This window comes from Oryctolagus cuniculus, chromosome 3, assembly GCF_964237555.1.
Source record: "Oryctolagus cuniculus chromosome 3, mOryCun1.1, whole genome shotgun sequence".
NCBI classification, from domain to species: Eukaryota; Metazoa; Chordata; class Mammalia; order Lagomorpha; family Leporidae; genus Oryctolagus; species Oryctolagus cuniculus.
This window is the reverse complement of record NC_091434.1, coordinates 93,879,156-93,903,787: the sequence shown is the minus strand read 5'-3', so window position 1 is coordinate 93,903,787 and position 24,632 is coordinate 93,879,156. Positions and strand designations below refer to the sequence as shown.

The window sequence follows — 24,632 nt, the reverse complement described above, 5'->3', positions numbered from 1 at the left end:
TGTTGATTTTATATCCTGCCACTTTACCAAACTCTTTTATGAGTTCCAATAGTCTCTCAGTGCAGTCTTTTGGGTCCCCTATATATAGAATCATGTCATCTGCAAATAGTGATAGTTTGACTTCCTCCTTTCCAATTTGTGTCCCTTTGATTTCTTTTTCTTGCCTAATGTCTCTGATTAAAACATACAGGATTATATTAAATAACAGTGGTGAGAATGGGCATTCTTGTCTGGTTGGATATCAGTGGGAATGCTTCCAAGCTTTTCCCTGTTCAATAGGATGCTGGCCAAGAGTTTGTCATAAATTGCCTTGATTGTGTTGAGGAATATCCCTTCTGTACCCACTTTGTTCATCATAAAAGGATTTTTTTATCAAATGATTTCTCTACATCTATTGAGATAGTCATGTTTTTTGTTCTTCAATTTGTTAAAGTGATGTATCACATTGGTTGATATGCAAATATTGAACCATCCCTGCATTTTTGAGATAAATCCCACTTGGCCCGGGGAAGTGATCTTTCTGTTATGTTGTTGGATTCAATTACCTACTATTTTATTGAGGATTTTTGCATCTATGTTCATTAGGGATATTGGTCTATAATTCTCTTTCTCTGTTGTATCTTTTTCTGGTTTAGGAATTAGGGTGATGCTGACTTCATAGACATAATTTGTGAGGATTCCCTCCCTTTTATTTGTTTTGAATAGCTTGAGAAAAATTGGAGTTAGTTCTTCTGTAAATGTTTGGTAAAATTCAGCAGTTAAGCAGTCTAGTCCTGAGCTTTCTTTGTTGGGAAGGTCTTTATTACAGATTCAATCTCTGTCTTGATTATTGGTCTGTTTAGTTTTTCTTTGTCTTCATGTTTCAAATTTGGTAGATTATAGTGTCTAGGAATCTATCCATTTCTTCTAGGTTTCCCAATTTGTTTCCGTCCACCTCTTTGTAGTAATTCTTCATGATTCTTTTTATTTCTGTGGTATCTGTTGTTACATTTCCTTTTTCATCTCTAATCATTTTTTTTGTTGTTGTTGTTAGTGGGGCCAGTGATGTATCATTTCTGTTTATTCTTTCAAAAAGCCAGCACTTCATTTCCTGATCATTTTTTTTTGTTTTGGTATAAATTCTGTTTATTCTCTAATTTTAAGTATTTCTTTCCTCCTACTAATTTCGATTTGGTTTATTGTTTTTCTAGGTTCTTAAAATGCATTGATAACTCATTTTTTTAGTACCGTTCCAATTTCTTCATCAATGCACTGATCACTATAAACTTCTCTGTTAATACTGCTTTTGCTGTATTGCAGTTTTGATATGTTGTATTGTCATCTTCATTCATTTCCAGAAATTTTTTGATTTCTCTTTTGCTTTCTTCTGTGATCCACTGTTCATTCAGGAATATGTTGTTCATTCTCCATATGTTGGCATGCATATGATCTGGGGATTCTTGAGTTGTTGATTTCCATCTTCATTCCATTGTGGTCAGAGAAGTTGCATGATATGATTTTGGTTTTTTTTATTTTCTGAGACTTGCTTTATGTCCTAGCATATGTTCTATTCTAGAGAATGTTCCATGTACTGATGAGAAGAATGTGTATTCTGTAATTCTGTATTCTGTGGGGTGAAAAGATCTCTAGATATCAGTTAGATCCATTTGGTCCATAGTGTTGATTATCTGTGTTTCTTTGTTGATTTCTGTCTAGTTGATTTGTCCATTGATGAAAGTGGGGTATTAAAATCCACCTTATGTTGTACTGGAGTCTGTGTCTCTCTTTAGATCCATTAACATGTATTTTAAATAGCCCAGTACCCTACAATTGGGTACATATACATTTATTATAGTCACATCTCCCTGTTTCATTGATCCCTTTATTATTACATAGTTCCCTTCTTCCTCTCTTTTAACAGTTTTTGTGTTAATGTCTATTTTGTCTGATACAAGATGGCAACACCTGCCTTTTTTCTGGCTTTTCATTAGCATTGAATATCTCTTTCCATCCTTCCCTTTCAGTGTCCTTATATATTTGTTGGTGAGATGTGTATCTTGTGAACAGCAAATAGATGGATCTTGTTTTTTCAATCCATTCAGCCAGTCAATATCTTAGAACTGCAGACTTGAGGCCATTTATATTCAAGGTGGCTATTGATACTAATAAGTAACGATTTGACCCTGTACTTTTCCATAAATATTCCTGTTCTTTACTTTGGATTTCCTTTATACTTTAACTGGGGAATTTTCTGCTTTTACATTATTTTGTGATGATGGCCATGTTTCTGTGTTTCTGTGTGTAGCACATGCTTCCCATGTTGGATCACATAAATAACACCAAGTGTCTGCTAATAATAATAGATAGAATTAAAAAGGAGAAAATGATCCAACATGGGAAGATCTTTTTTTGGTCGTGTCTAGTAGGAGTTCTATGTGTTTCATCTACTTGGATGTCCCTTTCTTTCTCCACATTGGGGAAGTTTTCTACAATTATTTCACTAAAGATGCCTTCTAATCCATTCTCTTTTCACACCCTGGGGAGCTCCTAAGAATCGTATGTTGAGGCCGGCACCATAGCTCACTAGGCTAATCTTCCACCTGCAGCACTGGCACCCTGGATTCTAGTCCCGATTGGGGCGCCTGGTTCTGTCCCAGTTGCTCCTCTTCCAGACCAGCTCTCTGCTGTGGCCCGGGAGGGCAGTGGAGGATGGCCCAAGTGCTTGGACCCTGCACCCGCATGGGAGACCAGGAGGAAGCACTTGGCTCCTGGCTTCGGATCAATGCAGCGCACTGGCCATAGCAGCCATTAGGGGAGTGAACCAACGGAATGAAGACCTTTCTCTCTGTCTCTCTCACTGTCTAACTCTGCCTGTCAAAAAAAAAAAAAAAAATCATATGTTGAGTCATTCGATAGTATCCCTTTAATCTCCAACACTGCTTTTAAGTTTTCTAATTTTGGTTGTTGTTTTTCTCTTGATCTGACGGGAATATATCCAAAGACTTGTCTTCTAGCTCAAATATTCCTTCATTTGCCTTGCCAAGGCTGCTGTAAGGCATTCCACCACAATTTTTATTTGATCTATTAAATTCTTCATTACTAGTATTTCATTTTGATTTCTCTGTACAATCTTAATTTCATGGGAAAAATTTTCATTTATGTTATGTTTATTTCTTTATTTCATGGATTTGCTTTTGATTGCATTTGAGTAATACTGTGAATAATTTTTTGAATTCCATTTCCAGCATTTTCTCAGTCTCTTCATCTTCACATTCTAATATGGAAATGTTATGTTCGTTTGAGTGGGTCATGATGTCTCCCTTATTCTTGTTTCTTGAATTTTTGTGTTTATTTTTGGGTATTTGTAGAATTGATTTTTTTTTCTGATGGCTTTTATCTTTGAGCTTTGCCTCTGTGGCTTAGTGGAATTTCTGCACTTTCAGTGAATACCAAGAGGTATGTAGTAGTTACGGCCAGGGAACTCTGGTCAGAGCTCCAGGATGGGACAATTATCCAGGGTAACACCCAAGTTGGGCTTGGTAGATCTCCTCTTGTTAACAGAAAGAGAGGAATGTTCACCTCTGTTAGTATAGTCACCTCAGCTTCTCTCCACGCTGAGCAACACCCAGGGGTTAGCCCCCATTGTGTTCTGTGCCACTGTACGGACCGTACAAATCATCTGCACGGTCCTCACTGTGAGTGTAGTTCCCACTGCAATGACCTGCCCTAAGCAAGCAAAGAGCTCCGAGAGTGATTGCCCAGAGACCCAACCACACCCTACACCTTCTCATGTAACCACTGAATCCCCACCGTCTCAGTGTATAGGGCTCCCACAGCTGCTGGGTGCTGAGGTTTGGCTCTGCCCTACCAGTCTGACTAGTCAACAGAGAGGCAGATGGCTCCCCACACCAGCTCCACCTAGCATCTTAATCCTGGGAGGCTGGGGGCCAGACACCTCCCAGCCAGGCTCAAAGTCAGAGGGGAGTGCAGATTTTTCCCTCCACTGGCCAAATGTTGCTCTCCCTGCCACTGCTGCCAGTACTGCCAAGGAGGCGTCCTTTCTCAGCCAGTTGCTGTGCACAAGCATGGAGTTTTCCACAGTTCCCACCCAGACCCAAAAAGGCACCTGCACTTTCTCAGCCAGGCAGTAGGTGCTGTTATGGGGAAGCTGGGGAGAGATACACAGCCAGAAGCCAGGAGCTTCTTCCTGTTCTCCCATGTGGGTGCAGGGGCCCAAGGACCTGGGCCATCTTCCACTGCTTTCCCAGGCCACAGCAGAGAGATGGATCAGAAGTTGAGCAACCGGGTCTCGAACAGGCACCCATATGGGATGCTGGCGCTTCAGGCTCGAGCATTAACCTACTACACCACAGCTCTGGCCCCTTGTCAGTCTTTTTCTTTGAGGCCTGTTACCAGAAAGCTAACTGTATTCCTTTGGAAGTTTTACGTTTCTGTGCATTTTCATATCTTATGTCCCTGTATGAGATTTGCACATCTGGCAGATCAGATTTCTCTACCAGTTTTATAAGGTAGCTTGCATAGAGAAGACTTCCTTCTAAAGATGTGTTTTAAGATGTTAGTTTAGTGGACTTGTTGGTTTGGGTTCTACTCAGGCACTGCTGTGTAATCTCTTCTTTATTTATAATCCATGACTCTGGTCATGGTGTGCAGCTGTGGTGTTCGGGAGCCTGTCAATCTCCAAGGGCCATGCCAGAGTATAGGCACTCAAGCTCAGGTGGATGTAGTACCCACAGCAATAGGAGTGGGACACTCACTGTGTGGGCATTCCATCAGAGTAATAGAAGCACAGTGTACCAGGGTGACAACTACCACCAAGCTGAACAGTGTCCCCTATACTACAAGGCACTACATGGGCATGGGTGATGGTTACAATGGTGCTGTGTTATGGTTTGAAAAGGATGTGGCTCCTGAATCAAGCAGACAGTCACAAGTTGATGGTCCTAAAAGGGTAGAAACTTAATTTAGTTGTGATGTCCAGGAAGAGGGCCAAGTTGGAGATCCTTAAGTTATCGGGGAGCCCTCACAAGAAGACAGGATATAAAAACCAACTTGGGCCCAGCTGCTCTCTCTGCTCCTTCATTCAATATGTGGTCATTCCTCCACTCCATCATTGCCATCTTCTGGCCTCACCAGATGGCCAAACCAGTGGGGCCTGCCTAAGGACTGTCAGCCTCCAAAATTGTGTGCCAAAATAAACCTCCTTTCCTAAGTAGCTTCAGGATTTATTTATAGTGGCAAAAGGCTGACTGATACCCACTGCTAAGTCTACTTGGGTTTGTAAGGCTGCAGCTTCCTGTGCTGTGTACTGTGTCTGTGGAGACCAGGAATGGGAACATGCAATGGTTTCTGTCCTCTATAGCAACATTAATTCCTACAGTGTTCATTCTCAACATGGCACCAAGCTGCAGCAGCCTGGCCTCTTGAAATACAGCTATTCACCATCACTTTGGTTTTTCCTTAAAGAAGAGGAAGTGAGCAGAATTGGGCTATCTTTGAATCTGCTAAGTTAATTGGTTTTAATGGATTAGAACTTACACATTTTCTTGACTAATAATCTAGTACTATTTTTGATTGGCATTGAAATTTTTCTAGTGACCCTGACATTATAACTTGTTTTTAATTAGATAATATCCTTATTTCATTATTTTCTTTCTTTGAAAAGTATGCCTTTATAGCTCGGGTTTTTTTTTTCCTTTTTCATTAGATATTGTTCATCATGAGAAAAATTATTCCATCATGCTCATGATGAATTTCACTTTATTATATTCATGACAGTTAAGGGTAAGTCCAAAAATCAACCTCACTACCTCATTTTCTATCATTTACATAATGAATCATAATCTGGAGATAAGATGAAGGACCTACCAAATGGAACCAATGCTGTAAAACAACATTTATTTCAATTGCACACATTCAGCTTCTGAGAAATGAAGCAAAAGTTGAACCAGAAAGAAAAGAGTTGCCAGTCAGATTAATCCTATAGATATGAGGAGAATGATCTGTTTAAGAAAACCACTGTCTTTTTAAAGTCTGTGAGCTCAATCGGAACATCCATTTACTTTCTTTTTTTTCTTCTGTCTAAAAAGAATTTTATTTGAAAGTTTATAAAATTACCTTCTAGTATGTGCTAGGTCCCCTTTTTCAATTTCCCTACAATTTATTTATAAATTTTAAAAAGTGTACCTCCCAAGAATTTACTAATTAACCCTGATATCATTCATTTGAGAGTAATTAGTATTCACTATATATATTTTTTAAATGTCTCAGACAGGTCTGTGGAACATTAATATCAAAGGGTATAATAGGAGGAATCAACATGGTGTTTAAGCAGGTTAAGCCACCACTTGGGATGCCCATTTGCCAGTTGAGTCCTAGCTACTCCCTCCTTCCCATTCAGCTTCCTGCTAATGTGCCTGGGAAGCTGTTCATGGTTATCCAAGTACTTAGGTTCCTGCCACTCTCATCAAAATCCCAAACTGAGTTCCTGGATCCTTGCTTTGGCCTGCCCCAGCCTTGGAGGTTGCTGGCATTTGGAGGGTAAACCAAAAGACGGAAGATCTCTCTCTCTCTCTCTCTCTCTCTCTCTCTCTCTCTCTCTCTCTCTTTATTTCTCTCTTACTCAGTCACTCTGCCTTTCAAATAAATAAACAGATAAATCTTTTTAAAAAAAGTAAAATAGGGATTTGGAGGGGGTGTGCTAGCTTAACATTTTATATTTTATGGATAAGGAAACCAAAAGAGCTGCTGTCAGATGCATAACCTACAATGATTTGAGCACTCATGCATTCTTATATTTGTATAGAAAAATATACATTTATAAATAATACCAACTTTTTAATGGAGTACTTTGATATTTATAAAAATTACTTATAGCTTGCTTTGTGAAAAAAATTGGGATTATTTATTAAAAATTGTGATGATAATAATATCAGCTAACATTTTATACTGCTTTAAGTTTACCAGATGTTTTATATTCATTATATCAGTTGATATAGAAACATTGCAGATGTTTCCTATAAGGTGGATAGGAGTTAAGACTCCTTTGATTTCAGAGAAGAACATTCTCCTACCCCCACTTCCCTCTGTCTCCTTTCTGCTACACACACACATACACACTCAGAGATATACTGTGTTGTGCCAAAACAGGATGTAGGTCCATTCAAAAAGACTAACTTGAGGTAACTATGTCTTTCCCTCTGGATTGATGCCATTATCGTTTGCACACTTGGTGTCCCTGATTGTTTTGAGTATCACTGGCTATGGTTTTGTTGAGTGCTCATCCCTAGATGAGGAGTGAAGGATAATATTGATCTTGGCAGTTAGGTCCATGTCTGGAGCTAAGGTGAGCTGTCTAAATGAAAATCTATATCCAATTACCAGAAGTAGCAGGAAAGAATGGTGAGGAGGCAAACAAAGCAAGGATTGTCATCTCCATTTTGCTGATGAGAGAATGGATACTCAGAGAAGCTGAATGACCTACCCAAACCTAGATCCTCTTACTAGAAATCCTATTCCAGGCTGCCTTATAAGGAAAGAGAAGCAGCAATGCATAAGGAAAAGGAGGTGATTCCATGTAGGATATTCATTGCCATTCTGTTTGGAAGTGAATTACTTTCAGGAACCCAAGTATGCAGACCATCATCCAGTACCTCCCAGGCACATTAGCACGAAGCTGGAGTGGAATTACAGAATAGCCAGGACTCAAACCAGCAATCCAGTATGGGGTATGGGTGTCCTAAGCAGTGAGTTAACCCTGCTACACCACAGTGCCTACCTTCCAAGTATTTTTGTTCTGTGGTTGATTGAATCCAACAACATGAAACCCCTAGATACAGAAGGATGACTAAACTGGGTACCACTAGTCCTTAAGTCTTTTGGAAAATGTGTGGTTCAGATACAATTGCTTCCTGACTTTTTCCACTGCTAGTTTAGGATTCACCTTGCTTTGTCTTCCATGGCTGTTAGCAGTCGTCCTGCTTTCTGACTTCCAAGTTTTGGTTACTCAAATGCTTCTCATTTTCCTTTTCCTTGTTGGTTTATACTTTCTTCATGAAATATTATTTTGATGTGATTTTGGAAGGAGATGAAGGTAAATAGTTGTGTTCAATCTATTATCTTTAACAAGATTTAGTACTGTTGGGCCGGCGCTGCGGCTCACTAGGCTAATCCTCTGCCTTGCGGCGCTGGCATACCGGGTTTTAGTCCCGGTCGGGGCACCGGATTCTGTCCCGGTTGCCTCTCTTCCAGGCCAGCTCTCTGCTGTGGCCAAGGAGTGCAGTGGAGGATGGCCCAAGTGCTTGGGCCCTGCACCCCATGGGAGACCAGGCCAGCCGCGGCGGCCATTGGAGGGTGAACCAACGGCAAAAGGAAGACCTTTCTATCTCTCTCACTGTCCACTCCGCCTGTCAAAAAAAAAAAAAAGATTTAGTACTGTTATTATCTCACGTGTAGTTTATTCTTTTAAACATTTGTTAGAGTTGAGTTAAATGCCTTTAAAAGGATGATTTATATTTGGGGAAAAAAAAAAAAACAAAACAGGAAATTACCGTATCCAAGCCCTACACTCAGTCTCAGGGTAAGAGTTAGAGGTATTTCTGTTTATGTATCATATAATTTGTATTTAAGTGCTGTTATTATGACCCAGACCTGCTTCCTGTACAGCCTGAGGAGATGTATATTACTCCTCAAACCTGGGAACAATAACTAGAATTTATTTATTACAGAACTCAGACTCTTGTAGTCAGAATGTTTAAGATGATCCAATTTTCCAAATCAAAATATAAGTAACATAATTTAAACTTTGAGAAAGTAGGCATGCCAGCCATGTGCAATATACATTTTATTATCTCACATAAAATATACACAAAATAATTTTTATTTCTATGTCTTATGGATAAAAACTTGGAGACTTCCTCAAATTTATATAGCTTAGTAGAGACAAAGGTAGAATTTGAACTCAGGATTCACTTCTCGACAGCTAATACTCTTTGGAAGTAAGACTGTATAAGAAAAGCCAGAATGTTTAGTTTCTATATATGATGATGCATTGAAGATTTCCAAAACTTGGAGAGAAGTCAAAGAAAGATTACTATCAGAAAATTGTATCATTCCATCATTTAAATATCTCCACACACCCATTTTAACATCCCTACAAACTGCCCATGTAAATTCAAGTGTGTAAAACATCATTTACTTATATGTAAAATTGACTTGTCTCACCAACCTCTCTTCCGGGCACCCCAGGCACTGTTTCCACAGATAAAAGAAAACATCATCATGCTCATTTCAAGTTACTTGTTCATTTCTGAGTTAAAAATTGAGTAAATTTAAGCTTCAAACTAGGATTCTACCCCTTTACTTCTTTCTTTTCCTTCTGCTCTTCCTCGAATCCCAAGACTCACCCTGTCAGACATTAATGGCTGAATACGAGTTTACACACCCTTCTCTCTCCTTGCTGGCCCCTGATGAATTACTGCTTGCCCACGGCCTTTCAGTATCATATGCCAGCATCTCTGTAAGTATAGTTCCTCTTTCCTGACCTCTGAACTTCATATCCTGGGTCTATTGTCATGGTCTTTTCCATGCTGTCCAGTTGCAAAGACTTAACATTCCTCACCCCTTTTCTTCAAACCCATCTCCTTTACATCTTCTAGTGCTGTCTTGGTCATTTTGGCACCCTTCCCAGGACAAAGGCTTCAGTAACTTTTCATATGCTCTGCCATAATATCCTGGAATGTTTGATCCAGAGAAATTTCTAGACAAACCCTCCCAGGTACTTCCTCAGCCACTGTCTTTGGTACATTATAATTGGATACTTCATTCACAGCCCCTTCAGCTTTTTCTTACCTAGTGACCAGTATTATTCCTTTGCATGGGAAAAAAATCTGTTATTTCCTCTTACATTCTTATGTACTTTTTTCCTTAAGATTTATTTGTTTATTTATTTGAAAGAGTTATAGCGAGAGAGGGACAGACAAAGAGAGCAAGGAGGTAGATTGTCCATCTGCTGGTTCACTCCCCAAATGTCCACACTGACCAGGGCTGGGCCAGGAGCTTCATCAAGGTCTCCCACATGGTTGCAAGGTCCTAAGCACTTGGGCCATTTCCCACTGCTTTTCCCAGGCACATTTGCAGCGAGCTGGATCAGAAGTGAAATAGACAGGACTCAAACCAGCACCTATATGGGATGCCGGTGCTGCAGATGGCAGCTTAACCCACTGTACTGCAGCGCCAGCCCCAGTACTTTGTTTTTTGATGTACAAACTTTATATAAATGAATAATTGGTTATATTGTTTTATCTTCTTGTCTATTCTGTTTTTTTTTATCATATAAGCATTATATAATGAAGTTTTTTTAATAAGGCTTCTCTATACATACTGATATGGACAGTTGCCTTGAAGAAAACAAGGTATAGAACACTGTGTATAGCCTGTTCCGTTTCTGGAAATAAATGTGTAGATATGGCAGTGCATTGAACATCTCTGGAAGGACACATGAAGCTGGTAACAGGGGTTGCCTCCAGGGAAAGAAAACAGATGGCTGGGGGACAAGACTGGGAAAGAGATTTTTCACTGCCTGTTTATGTCTTTCAAATTCTGTATCACATGAATAACCTATTTACAAAATAAATACAAGATAATTATAAAGCCTTTATAATTTGGCTTCTTCAATCCTACTAGGCTCCAGATTACCTGATTCTTAGCCACAGACAGAAAGTAGCTCTGTTAGCAAAGCCATCTTTTTTCCTTCCTCTACTTCCTGAGCTGCCAGTCTTTCTTGTAGGTCTTTACTGAAGGCAGAATAAAGCAGCCAACCTGCTCCAACATTCAGAATTTTTCCCTTCTATTAGAAAGGAAAATGTTTCAGTAGGCAGATGGTCTGAGTCTCAAAATATAACAGATGATAGTGTAGCTATTTTGTTAACTTGCCAGACTGAGATAGCAGAGATAGCAGGGTCCTCTCTACCCTCACCTGACCCCTTTGGCCAAGCCAAGTATATATTTTTGGGTCTGTTACTTGCAAGAATTTTTTGTTTGCAGGCTTTTCACACTGAATAGGTCTTTAAAAAATAGTGATGATTGCAAATGCATGCACATTTATAATAATTTTATCAGGAGGAATTAGCCACTTAAGATGGCTTTAAATGGGCTACTGATGAAGATTCTAGAAGTCTGTGTTTAAAATTTTCTAGTTGTCCAGTAATATAGCTACAGTTTTTATTTCCTGTTTCAGGATCCTGTCAAAGTTCATACATTGCATTTGGTTGACAAAATCGATTTAATCCCCTTTGATATATATATAAAAAAGTTGTACTCTCTTTGTTTATTGGCATTTACATGGTTTTTAAATTTTATTGATATGCTTAAGAGATAGCAAGAGAGACACAGATGTACAGAGCAAACGTCTATCCACTGGTTCACTCCCTAATGCCCACAATGGCTGGACTGGGCCACAGCAGGAGCCAAGAGCCAGAATCATGATCCAGGTCTCCCACATAAGTGGCAGGAGCCCAGTAACTGGGGCCATCACTGCTCCCTCCCAGGATCTACATTGGCAGGAATCTAGAGTCAGGAGATGGAACCAGGAATCAAAACCTGGCACTGGGACACAGGCTTAACTTTCAGGCTAAATACCTGTTCAAGTCATTGACATTTTTAATGAATGACCAAACTGGTAGCAAAAATGGCCCCCTTTTTTTTTTCTAAATAATGAATTTTCTTTTATTGTGAGAATCTATACAGTTTTTCTTATACTTTCTTTTATTTAGTAAATATAAATTTCCAAAGTACAGTTTATGGGTTACAATGGCTCCCCCCCCCCATAATTTCCCTCCCACTCGCACCCCTCCCATCTCCCGCTCCCTCTCCCATTCCATTCACATCAAGATTCATTTTCAATTATCTTTATATACAGAAGATTGATTTAGTATATATTAAGTAAAAATTTCATCAGTTTGCACCCACACAGAAACACAAAGTGTATACTGTTTGAGTACTAGTTATAGCATTACTTCACATTGGACAACACACTAAGGACAGATCCCACGTGAGAAGTAAATACACAGTGATTCCTGTTGTTGACTTAACAAATTGACGCTCTTGTTTATGGCGTCAGTAATCTCCCTAGGCTCTACTCATGGGTTGTCAAGGCTATGAAAGCCTTTTCAGTTCGACAACTTCGATCTTATTCTGACAGGGTCATAGTCAAAGTGGAAGTTCTCTCCTCCCTTCAGAAAAAGGTACCTCCTTCTTTGATGGCCCCGTTCTTTCCAGTGGGATCTCACTCGCAGAGATCTTCCATTTAGGTCTTCTTCTTCTTTTTTTTTTTTTTTTTCTTTTCTCCAGAGTGTCTTGGCTTTCCATGCCTAAAATACTCTCATGGGCTCTTCAGCCATATCCGAATGCCTTAAGGGCTGATTCTGAGGCCAGAGTGCTATTTAGGACATCTGCTATTCTATGAATCTGCTGTGTATCCCGCTTCCCATGATGGATCTTTCTCTCCCTTTTTGATTCTATCAGTTAGTATTAGCAGACACTAGTCTTGTTTGTGTGATCCCTTTGACTCTTAGACCTATCAGTATGGTCAATTGTGAACTGAAATTGATCACTTGGACTAGTGAGATGGCATTGGTACATGCCACCTTGATGGGATTGTATTGGAATCCCCTGGCACGAGTCTAACTCCACCTTTTGGGGCAATGGACACTATGAGAAACAGTGACTTGATCAGCTCTTGTGCTGACTGTTGATGTACAATGTAATACTTTACCCATTTTAGTATTTTTTCTTTGTTCTAGTACTATTGGTTGAACTCTGTAATTAACACACAATTATTCTTAGGTGTTTAAATTTTAACTGAAAAGTGATCCCTGTTAAATATAAGAGTGGGAATAAGAGAGTGAGGAGATGTACAATTTGGGACATGCTCAATCGGACTTGCCCCAAATGGTGGAGTTAGAATCATGCAAAAATGGCCCTTTTTTAGAATTTTTTGAATTTTTTTTACTTATTAAATTCAATTTAGACATTTTTGGCAAGAATATTGCATTGATTATGCCTTACCTTTTCAAAGTGTCATATCAAAGGTAAGAGACAATTCTTAACATAGTAAACAAGCTATGGCTTGATGGAAGGTCCAATTTGAGTTTGCAATTTTCCTTGCTTTAACTGTGTACTAATCAGGCAATTGCTATGTGATTTGGTTTTTAGGATGTACTTGATATTAGTAAACAGTGGTCCCTTTTCAGTTGATCAGTTTCTTTAAGTTTGTTTTTAACAACTTGGAGAGCTGAGGGCCAGTAATGATATCTACCTCACAGGACTAAAGTGAGGATTACTGAAGATGTTAACAGATGTAAAATCTGACTGATGGGGCCAGCGCCTTGGCTCACTTGGCTTAATCTCCACCTGCGGTGCCAGCACCCCAGGTTCTAGTCCCAGTGGGGCACCGGGTACTAGTCCCGGTTGCTCCTCTTCCAGTCCAGCTCTCTGCTATGGCCCGGGAAGGCAGTGGAGGATGGCCCAAGTGCTTGGGTCCCTACACCTGCATGGGAGACCGGGAGGAAGCACCTGGCTCCTGGCTTCAGATCTTTGCAGCACCAGCTGTAGCGGCCATTAGGGGAGTGAACCAACGGAAGGAAGACCTTTCTCCCTGTCTCTCTTTCACTGTCTATAACTCTCTCTCTGTCTCTCTGTCTCTCTCACTGTCTAACTCTGCCTGTCAAAAAAAATTAAAAAAAAAATTCTGACTGATGCTAATATGCTCTGTGAGGGGGCTCTATTAATATTAACTAACCCAGGGCTTGCATTATGGCATAGCAGATTAAGCCTCCACCTGCAACACTGGCATCCCATATGGGCACTGGTTCGAGACCTGGCTGCTCCACTTCTGATCCAGCACCTTGCTAATGTTTCTGGGAAAGCAGTGGAAGATGGCCGAAGTTCTTGGGCCCCTACACCCAACTCCAGACTCCTAGCTTTGGCCTCACGCAGCCCTAACCATTGTGGCCATTTGGAGAGTGAACCAGCAGATGGAACATACCTCTCTCTCTCTCTCTTTGTATCTCCTCCACTTTATGTAACTCTGACTTTCAAGTAAGTACAAATAAATAAAATCTTTAATATATACATATATATGTAAAATTAATCCCATCCAGGTATTTGTTTAAAAAAATAAAAAGACATATAGATAGGATTTATATTGTGCTAGGTATGGTAAGTGCTTTAAGAGTATAAATCTTTATAAAAGCCCTACTCATTAAGTATTGTTATCTCCATTTACAAATAAGGAAACTGACACCCAGAGAAGATAAATATCTTTCCCAGAGTCATACAGCAAGTGGTAATATTTCCTACTATTTATCTGTGAGACCCCACTTAAAAGCAGGCAGCCTGCATAGCTACAATCTGTACTTGAAGATGACTTTCGTTCAGTTTCTCCTTCCTAGATAGCTATTTTCACCTGTTACTACCATGTAGGTGTGTGACTGTGTGTGTGTAGTATGTGTCAGTGCATAGGTTTATCAGACTTTTTAATTGAGTTATTGTTCTTACTGCCTTATTTCTTTTCAACATATAAAATTTTTCTTACTCCTTTTGATTTTAGGAACAAATTCAGAAGACCTAGACTTAAGCTTACTATGTCACTATTCCCTGTAAGCCACATTGTTATCATCTTAACCAGGGAAGGGGAACCTTTTTACGGCCAAGGGTCATTTGGATATTTATAACATCATTCATGACCATACAAAATTATGAATTTAAATGTCAGTTTGCTGTATATTTAATGAATTTCAGGTCCTGCCTACAGCTGCCCTGGAAGGGCCAGACCAAATGATTTTGCAGGCCTTATTCAGCCCACAGGCCAGACATTCCCCAGGCCTGAACAATGAGACTGCTAACACCTATATTATGGTATTGTGTGAATATTAAATTAGGTGGTATTACAAGTCATAAAAGCCATATAAAAATATTTTGTATATATGTCATACTGCATTGAAATTGGCAATTATTCTTTGGTGGTTTCTTCATTTTAACATAAAAGGTTTGGGGTTTTGTGGTTTTTGGTTGTTGCTGGTACTCATGGTGTTAAGACTTGGAACTAGATTAACTTTTTTTTTTTTTAAGGTTTATGTTTTTGAAAGGCAGCGTGACAGGAAGAAGGAAAAAGAGAGACCCTCCATTCACTGATCCACTCCCCAAATGGCCACAAAGACTGGGCTGGGCCAGGTCAAAGCAAGGAGCCAGGAGCTTCTTCTAGCTCTCCCACGTAGGTGCAGGGGCCCAAGGACCTGGGCCATACCCAGCTTTTTTCCCAGGAACATCAGCAAAGAGCTGGATCAGAAGTAGAGCAGCCAGGACTCAAACCGGTGCCCATAGGGGATGCTGGCACTGCAGGCCATGTCTTTGACCTGCTGTGCCACCCTAGATAAACTTTTTTTTTTAATTGAGCTATAATAGAGTAGCTTTGAAGTTAGGCTATTTGAGATCAAATCTCAAAGCCTCAATTGCCCCATTTAAAAGTGGGAATAGAAGTAGATACTTTATATCATGGTTGCAATCACCATTGCATCTCTATGCTTCACGTGGTGCCTGAGACAGAGTTCATTACTATTCAGTAAATTTTTCTGAATACTGAATGAAAAGGATTGGGCATATTAAATGAGATTCAGAGGCACACTGCCAGGTCATAGATATACAAAAATTACATTAATATATTCATTGACAAAATGTTAAATTATTATATTTCTGCATATATTAACAAACATATGAAAATAAACAACAGTAATTTTTCTTTACTATTTGTATTAATGAACAATAGTATTCTTAAGGATGAAGTTACTTATACCGTGATTCCCCCTTTATTGATGTGTGGAAATGCAGAAGTAGCAAATAGCATCATTAAATAAATTGTAAATCAGCATTTGAATAAATGAGTGTGCCCATGTCACTTCTGTTACAGAAAGAAGAGGTACTCCCTTACAAAGGCCCGTAAAGGCATAGAGCATCTGGAGAGCTGCTACCCCCCTTACACAGCTGGATCCCACAACATTTGTTATGTTGTCATCACTTTCTCTCCAGAAGGTAGGAATTAAGTTTACTCTCCATACGGATACAGTTTTCTTATCTGTGGACTTAATTTTTTACTAAGCATGGAAAGCATTTGATGTCTATAGATTAAAATGTCAGGCATCTCCGAATAGTTAAGAGGCTTAAATATGTTGCCTCTAAAAACTGTTTCTATTATGAAGTTAAAAATGTTCATTGTATTTAGAAAAAGTAATCCAGAAAAATATGGTAGTCCTACTACCTTGAGAAAACTACTGTTTAGATTTTGTTTTATATATGTGTGTAGGTTGGATATAATATGTGTATTTATATAATCATAATAATTATTGATAGAAGACATAGAAGTAAATGCTCTTTGTCTACCCTGCTTATTGGTAAATATCATCTACATTATTTTTAGTTGTTGTTAATGTTCCAGCTTAAGATATAACATAAATCATGTAACCACTTTCTTATTATTTAATATTTGAGATGTTTCCGATTTTTCCTTTGGCAAATATTACTTATACCCATTCCTTGTACTCATGTTTGATGATTTTATAAAACCATTTCCAAAAGCAAGTATTGCAGAATCTTTTCACCTAAATAGGCTTTCTGATAGAATTATTCCATGGCATATAGCATAACATGACCATAAACATACTTAGTATAATGAGGGCTTAGAAATCAAACTTACTTGACCATAGATCTTTTCTTGAAATAACATCTGTCCTCAGGATGTTAATAATGGAGAGTTAGTCTGAGGATAAGGAGTATATGGGAAATCCATCTACTTTCCACTCAGTTTTGCCAACATCCTAGGACTATTTTTTTTTTTTTTTTTTCAAAGCAAAGGTGGACATTGTGGTGCAGCAGTTAAGCCACTGTTTGGGGCGCCCATATCCCATATCAGAGTGCTAGGGACCAAGTCCTGCCTCCACTTCCAATCCAGATTCCTGCTTATTTACCTGGGAGGCAGGAGGTAATGGTCCAAGCACTTGGGTCCCTGGTCCCTGCTACCCACATAGGAAAGGAGTAACTGGCACCTGACTTCAGCCTGGTCCAGCCCTGACTTTTGTGGGTATTTCGGAAGTGAACCAGCAGATGGAAGATTCTCTCTCTCTCTCTCTCTCTCTCTCTTTCTCTCTCGTTCTCATTCTCTTCCTCTCTCTTTCTCTCTCTCCCTCAGTATCCCTATTGCTTGTGTTTTCAAGTAAACAAATACATCCTTTGTTAAACAAATTTGTGGATCAAAGGTTAAGTAACTTGAAAACTCTACCAATTTACACTCTCACCAACAATGAGTGATGATATGAGAGTGCTACTTACTCTGAAGTTTTTGTCAATATTTGGTATTAACTGTTCTTAATTTTAAATAAAGCTGGTATGAGAAATGTATATGTCATAGCATTTTTAATTTTCATTTACATTACTAGTGAGACAAGTATCTTTTTATTTGAGTTTTGAGTTCTTTTATGAGTATGCTGTTTATGCCCCATGCCAAACTTCATGGAGTCTTTGTTGTGATTTTTTTTTGATTGATAAGACTCAGGAATCATATTAAGAATATTAAATCTATTAATCATATCCGTTGCACTTATGCTTTCCCATTTTTTAATTTTCACTTTATATTTTGTTTTGGCATTTTATTTGATGTTTTATATGGCTTTATTTTTGCCATAAAAAGTTGGCATTTTTATGAGATCACATCTATCATTTTCTGCATGGTTTATAGTTTTGGTGTTTGTACCTTGGGTTTATTTTTTCTTTCTGCTATTTATTATGGAAAGTTGCAGTCATAGAAGATAAAATAGTATGAAGAACTCCCATGTACCTGTTTGGCTTAACTAATTAAGAACTAATGGCTAATCTTATTTCATTTCTATTTCCTGTATAATTCTGAAGCAAAACTCAGACATTCTATCATTTCATCTTTTATTATTTTAGTGTGTATGCTGACTTTAGATGTAATTTTACCTAACCCATATTTTATGTCTGCCTTAGTTTGGCTGAAATCCCTGACTTCCAGCATAACATACTTATAATGTTACAGCAAACATCAGCATTGCCTGAGATTAATGTTACTTAATTTACTATTTTTAAATATCCCATTTAAAGGTTTAATTATATTAAATATCTGTGACAAAAATATTGCTTATCTTTCATATATTAAAAGCAGAATGTTGAACATATACAAAAAGCCTCTGTTTCTTTTTATACTAAAGTTAGGTCTTATTAGAATCTATAAATCATTGCACCTTTATTTAAGTTTCATTTTGTATCCTGAGAATGTACTGTCCTAAATTGTAGATTTTGTTGTCATACTGGCATGGATTTTCTCAAGTCTTTTGAGTAAAACTTTCTCTAGAAACATAAGATTTTTAAAAAAAAAATCATGGATTAAATACAAAATTTTGCATGTAAAAATGTTTTTGCGAGTTATTTTGTGTGATTAGTATCTGATTTTTAAAGCATCAGTTCAGTAGAAGGCATTACCTTCTTAAGGTCTTCTGTAGAATTTGATTGTGGCTGGCGCCGTGGCTCAATAGGCTAATCCTCCGCCTTGCGGTGCCAGCACACCGGGTTCTAGTCCCGGTCGGGGCGCCGGATTCTGTCCCAGTTGCCCCTCTTCCAGGCCAGCTCTCTGCTGTGGCCCGGGAGTGCAGTGGAGGATGGCCCAAGTGCTTGGGTCCTGTACCCACATGGGAGACCAGGAAAAGCACCTGGCTCCTGGCTTCGGATCAGCGCGATGCGCCGGCCGCAGCGTGCCGGCTGTGGCGGCCATTGGAGTGTGAACCAACAGCAAAAAAAGGAAGACCTTTCTCTCTGTCTCTCTCTCTCTCCCTGTCCACTCTGCCTGTCAAAAATAAAAAAAATTAAAAAAATAAATTAAAGAAAAGAATTTGATTGTGAATGTTGTGCTAATCAGGAAACTAGGAAATTACCCCATGATAATTAATGCTAGAAAACGTACAAAGTATTGTCAGATGTGGTTCTTTTTCACAGGATACAAAAACAAAATTAGTCTCCACTAGAAATTGAAATTGGCACTACTGTGAAAATCAGAGGAAAAATAAGTTGTACCTTTATGGCAGCTATGTAATGTCACATAAATTATTACCATTAAGAGAGACCTTTCGGAACCAGCACCATGGCTCAACTTAGTTAATCCTCTGCCTGCAGTGCCAGCATCCCATATGGGCCCTGGGTTCTAGTCCCGGTTGCTCCTCTTCCAGTCCAGCTCTCTGCTGTGACCTGGAAAGGCAGTGGAGGATGGCCCAAGTGCCTGGACCCCTGCACCCGCATGGGAGACCTGGAGGAAGCACCTGGCTCCTGGCTTCGGATCGGCGTAGCTCTGGCTGTGGCGGCCATTTGGGGCATGAACCAACAGAAGGAAGACTTTTCTCTCTGTCTCTCTCTCTCACTGTCTAACTCTGTCTGTCAAATCAAAAAAAAAAAAAAAAAGGACCTTTGAGGTAATATAATCAAATTATTTCCTTTTATGATTGGGAAAACCAAACTCACAAAAAAATTTTTTTCCAATATTCCCTGAAGACATTTTGCAAGTAAATAAAATATTCTAAACATTGATAATTGACAACTATTGAGTATACTATGTATAAGACTAAATACTTGTAATCACTTGTTTCAATCCCAATAACATCTCCGTGAGAAAAGAACTATTATTATGCCGTTTATAAAGGTAAGGAATCTGACTCTGATTCAGGAAGTCTGAGACATATAACTCTAAGCTTTCAATCACTGTTCTTGAGGGAGATTATTTCCCCATTTTTTTTTAACAACTAGTAAGCAATTTATGGAATTAGTTGGTTGACTTAGGTATCTGCAATGGTAACTTCCTCTTCTACTCCTGGCTCAGTGCTGAGGGAAGTAATCTGTTTAACAATCTCAGAAGGACTGTGCACATCAATGTGCCACTTGTGGATTTTCACCTGAAGGGGATCACATCTTAGAACCTTCACCACTAGGTATTTTTCTTTTAGTGATTCACCGATTCTTTTTCAGATTCTTTTCCTTTATGCTCTGAGCAAGTCAGCACACACCTTCTCCAGAGACTTCGCTTTTCCTCTGGGCAGGGTGAAGCCAACTCAGCAAATGGCCACCACTGGTTCCACAGGCGTCTTTCAAGTATCTTTAAAAGCCATGACTGCAACGCTGCTTCCTGAACAACTTGGTTCTTTAGCGAGAGCAAACAGCAGTGAGTCAGGAGCAGGAGCAGGTGAAGGGACTCTGCAGCTGGTCCTACATGTCTTCCTCAGAGAGCTATTCACTATGTTTACTAATGTATAAATGAGAGATTAAAACTACATATATCTATATTGTATAGCATCGTGTTCTAGTGTTTGAGTTTGCAGTACATGTTATTAATTTTTTAAATTTTATTTAAGTTATGCAAATTTCATGTATTACATATATAAAGATTTAGGAACATAGTGATAGTTCTTACCCTACCCTCCCTCCCACTCACATTCCCATCCTTCTTCCTCCTCCGTCTCCTATTCTCACTTTTAATTTTTTACAAACATCTATTTTCAGTATACTCATAAGTATACTGAATACTTATAATATTAACCCTACACTAAGAGTTCAGATATTATGAAGAAAATAACACTGTTCCTCAACAGTAGAGACAAAGCCTGTAAACAATTGTGCAATCTCAAACTGTCAATTTCACTCCAATAAATTACATTTTAGGTACTTTGTTAGTTACCATAGATCAGGGAAAACATATGGTATCTATCTTTTTGGGACTGGCTTATTTCACTAAGAGTAACAATTTCCAGTGGCATCCATTTTGTTGCAAAAGACAGGATTTCCTTTTTTTTTTTTTAACCACTGAGTAGTAGTCCATGGTGTATAAATACCATAATTTGTTTATCCAGTCATCAGTTGATGGACATCTGGGTTGATTCTGTATCTTAGCTATTGTAAATTAAGTTGCAATAAATGTGGGTGTACAGATAACTCTTTCATATGCTGGTTTTTTTTTTTGTTTGTTTGTTTGTTTGTTTGTTTTTGGACAGGCAGAGTGGACAGTGAGAGAGAGAGACAGAGAGAAAGGTCTTCCTTTTTGCCGTTGGTTCACCCTCCAATGGCCACCGCGGCTGGCGCATCACACTGATCTGAAGCCAGGAGCCAGGTACTTATCCTGGTCTCCCATGCGGGTGCAGGGCCCAAGTACTTGGGCCATCCTCCACTCCACTCCCAGGCCATAGCAGAGAGCTGGCCTGGAAGAGGGGCAACTGGGACAGAATCCGGCACCCACCAGGACTAGAAGCTGGTGTGCCAGTGCCGCAGGCGGAGGATTAGCCTAGTGAGCCACGGCGCCGGCCGCTGATTTTGTTTCCATTGAAATTCCCAGGAGTGCAAATGCTAGGTCATATGGTAGAACTATTTTCAGCTTTCTGGGGTATCTCCATACCATCTTTCACAATGGATGTACCAATTTACATTCTCACCAACAGCAGATTAGGGTACCTTTTCCCCCATATCCTCACCAACATTTGTTGTTTATTGATTTCTGTATTAAAGCCATTCTAATGGGTGTGAGGTGAAACCTCATGGTGGTTTTGATTTGCTCTTCCTTGATGGGTAGTGATCCTGAGCATTGTTTCATGTGTCTTGGCCATTTGAGTTTCCTCTTTTAAAAATTTCTTGTTCAAGTCCTTTGCCCATTTCTTAACTAGATTATTTGTTTTGTTGTTTTGAGTTTCTTGAGTTCTTTATAGATTCTGGATATTAATCCTTTATCAGTTTCATAGTTTTCAAATATTTTCTGCCATTCTGTCAGTCTTTTCTTCACTTTGCTGAGTGTGTCTTTTGCAGTGCAAAAGTTTCTCAGCTAGATATAATCCCATATTCAAATTTGGCTTTGATTGACTGTGTTTCTAGTGTCTTTTCTAAGAAATTCTTGCCTAATCAAATGTCAAATTTCCCAAAAATTCTCTAAATTTGATGCTTTCAGGTTGTAGATTTAGGTCTTTGATCTGTTTTGGACAGATTTTTGTGTAAAGCATAAAGTAGGGGTCTTGTTTCATATTTGTGTATGTGGAGATCCAGTTTTCCCATCACCCTTTGTTAAAGAGACTGTTCTTGCTCCAGGGATTGATTTTAGCTCCTTTGTCAAAGGTAAGTTGGTTGTAGAGACATGGATTGATTTCTGGAGTTTCTATTCTGTTCCATTGATCTGCACATCTATTTTTTGCCAGTACCAGGCTGCTTTGATTATAAGTGACCTGTAGTATGTCTTCAAATCTGGTATTATGATGCCTCTGCCTTGGTTTTTGTTGTATAAGATTGCTTTAGCAGGACCAGTACTGTGGTGCAGTGGGTTAAAGCCCTGGCCTGCAGTGCCGGCATCCCATGTGGGCACTGTTCAAGTCAGGGCTGTTCCACTTCCAATCCAGCTCTCTGCTATGGCCTGGGAAAGAAGTAGAAGATGGCCCAAGTCCTTGGGCCCCTGCACCCACATGGGAGACCAGGAAGAAGATCCTGGTTCCTGGCTTCAGTTTAGCTCAGCTCTGGCTGATGCAGTCATTTGGGGAGTGAACCAGAGGATGGAAGACTCTCTCTCTCTGGCTCTACCTCTCTCAGTAACTCTGTCTTTCAAATAAAGCACATAAATCTTTAAAAAAAAAAAAAAAGAGATTGCTTTAGCTATTTGGGATCTATTTTGTTTTCATATGAATTGCAGCACCCAGTTGTCTAGATCTGAGAAGAATGATTTTGGTGTTCTTCTTGGGATCATATCAAATCTGTAAATTGCTTTAGGTAATGTGGACATTTTGATGATATTAATTCTTCTAATCCACAAACATGGAAGATTTTTCTATTTTCTTTGTATCTTCTATTTACTTGTTTTAGTGTGTTGTAATTTTCATTGTAGGGATCCTTTCCTTTCATGGTTAAATATATTACAAAGTATTTAATTGTTTTTGTAGCTATTGTAAATGTGATTGATCTGAAAGTTCTTTCTCAACCATGGCATATTTTACAAAGGCTATTGATTTTTTTTTTTTAATTTTGACAGGCAGAGTGGACAGTGAGAGAGAGAAACAGAGAGAAAGGTCTTCCTTTTGCCATTGGTTCACCCTCCAATGGCCCCTGCGGCTGGCGCTGCGTCCTGCGTACCGCGTTGATCCGATGGCAGGTCTCCCATGGGGTGCAGGGCCCAAGCACTTGGGCCATCCTCCACTGCATTCCCTGGCCACAGCAGAGAGCTGGCCTGGAAGAGGGGCAACTGGGACAGAATCCGGCGCCCCGACCAGGACTAGAACCCGGTGTGCCGGCGCAGCAAGGCGGAGGATTAACCTAGTGAGCCATGGCGCCAGCTAAGGCTATTGATTTTTGTGTGCTAATTTTATATCCTACCATTTTACCAAACACTTATAAGTTCCAGTAGTCTCTCAGTGGAGTCTTTTGGATCCCTATATATATAGAATCATGTCATCTGCAAATAGGGATGGTTTGAATTCCTCCTTTCCAATATGTATCCCTTTGATTTCTTTTTCTTGCCTAATGACTTTGGCCAAACCATCCAGGACTATGTGGAATAGCAGTGGTAACAGTGTTCATCCTTGTCTGGTTCCATATCTTAGTGGGAATGCTTCCAACTTTTCCCCATTCAATAAGATGCTGGCTGTGGGTTTGTTATAAAGTGTCTTGATTGTGTTAAGGAATGATCCTTCTACACCCAATTTGCTTAAGGTTTTCATCACAAAAGCATGTTTTATCACATGTTTCTCTGCATCTATTGAAATAATCATGTGGTGTTTCTTCTTCAATTTGTTAATGTGCTGTATCACAGTATTGATTTATGAATGTTGAAAAATCCCTGCATACCAGGGATAAATCCCACTTGGTCCTGGTAAATGATTAGCTAATATTTAAATTGAAGATTTTTGCATCTGTGTTCATCAGGGATATTGGTTTATAGTTCTCTTTCTCTGTTGTTTCATTTTCTTTTTTAGGAATTAGGATGATGCTGAATTCATAGGAGATTGGGAGGATTCCCTCCCTTTCATTTGTTTTGAATAGCTTGAGAAGAATTGGAATTAGTTTTTTAAATGTCTGGTAAAATTCAGCAGTGAAGCCAACCAGTCCTGGGTTTTTCTTTGTTGTGAGGGTCTTAATTACTGATTCAGTCTCTATCTTGGTTATCAGTCTATTTAGGTTTTCTGTGTATTCATGGTGCAGTTTTGGTAGATTTTATGTGTTCAGGAATCTATTTCCTCTAGATTTTCAGATTTGTTGGCATGTAGCTATTTGCAGTAATTCCTGATGATTCTTTTTATTTCTGTGGTATCTTATTACATTTACTTTTTTCATCTCTGATTATATTGATTTGGTTCTTCTCCCTCTGTTTTGTTTTGGTTAGTTTGGCCAATGATATATCAATTCTGTTATGTTTTCAAAAAACAGCACTTCATTTCACTGATTTTTTTGTTTCAGTTTTTTTTTTAATTTCTTCTCTATTATTTTTTTAAAGATGTATTTATTTTGAAAGTCAGAGTTACACAGACAAAGGAGAGGCAGAGAGTCAGAGAGGTCTTCCATCTGCTGGT

General features: G+C 39.0%; 1 protein-coding gene across 14 annotated transcripts in view; it reads left to right on the top strand.

The window, feature by feature from the left end:
• MBD5 (methyl-CpG binding domain protein 5) overlaps nt 1–24,632 on the top strand; it is a 494,793-nt gene that overhangs the window by 308,274 nt on the left and 161,887 nt on the right. For all 14 annotated transcript variants that reach the window (XM_070070952.1, XM_070070949.1, XM_017342834.3 and 11 more), the window contains one exon: nt 15,962–16,083. The gene's annotated coding sequence lies outside the window, so the exon portion shown is untranslated. The remainder of the gene's footprint in view (nt 1–15,961; nt 16,084–24,632) is intronic.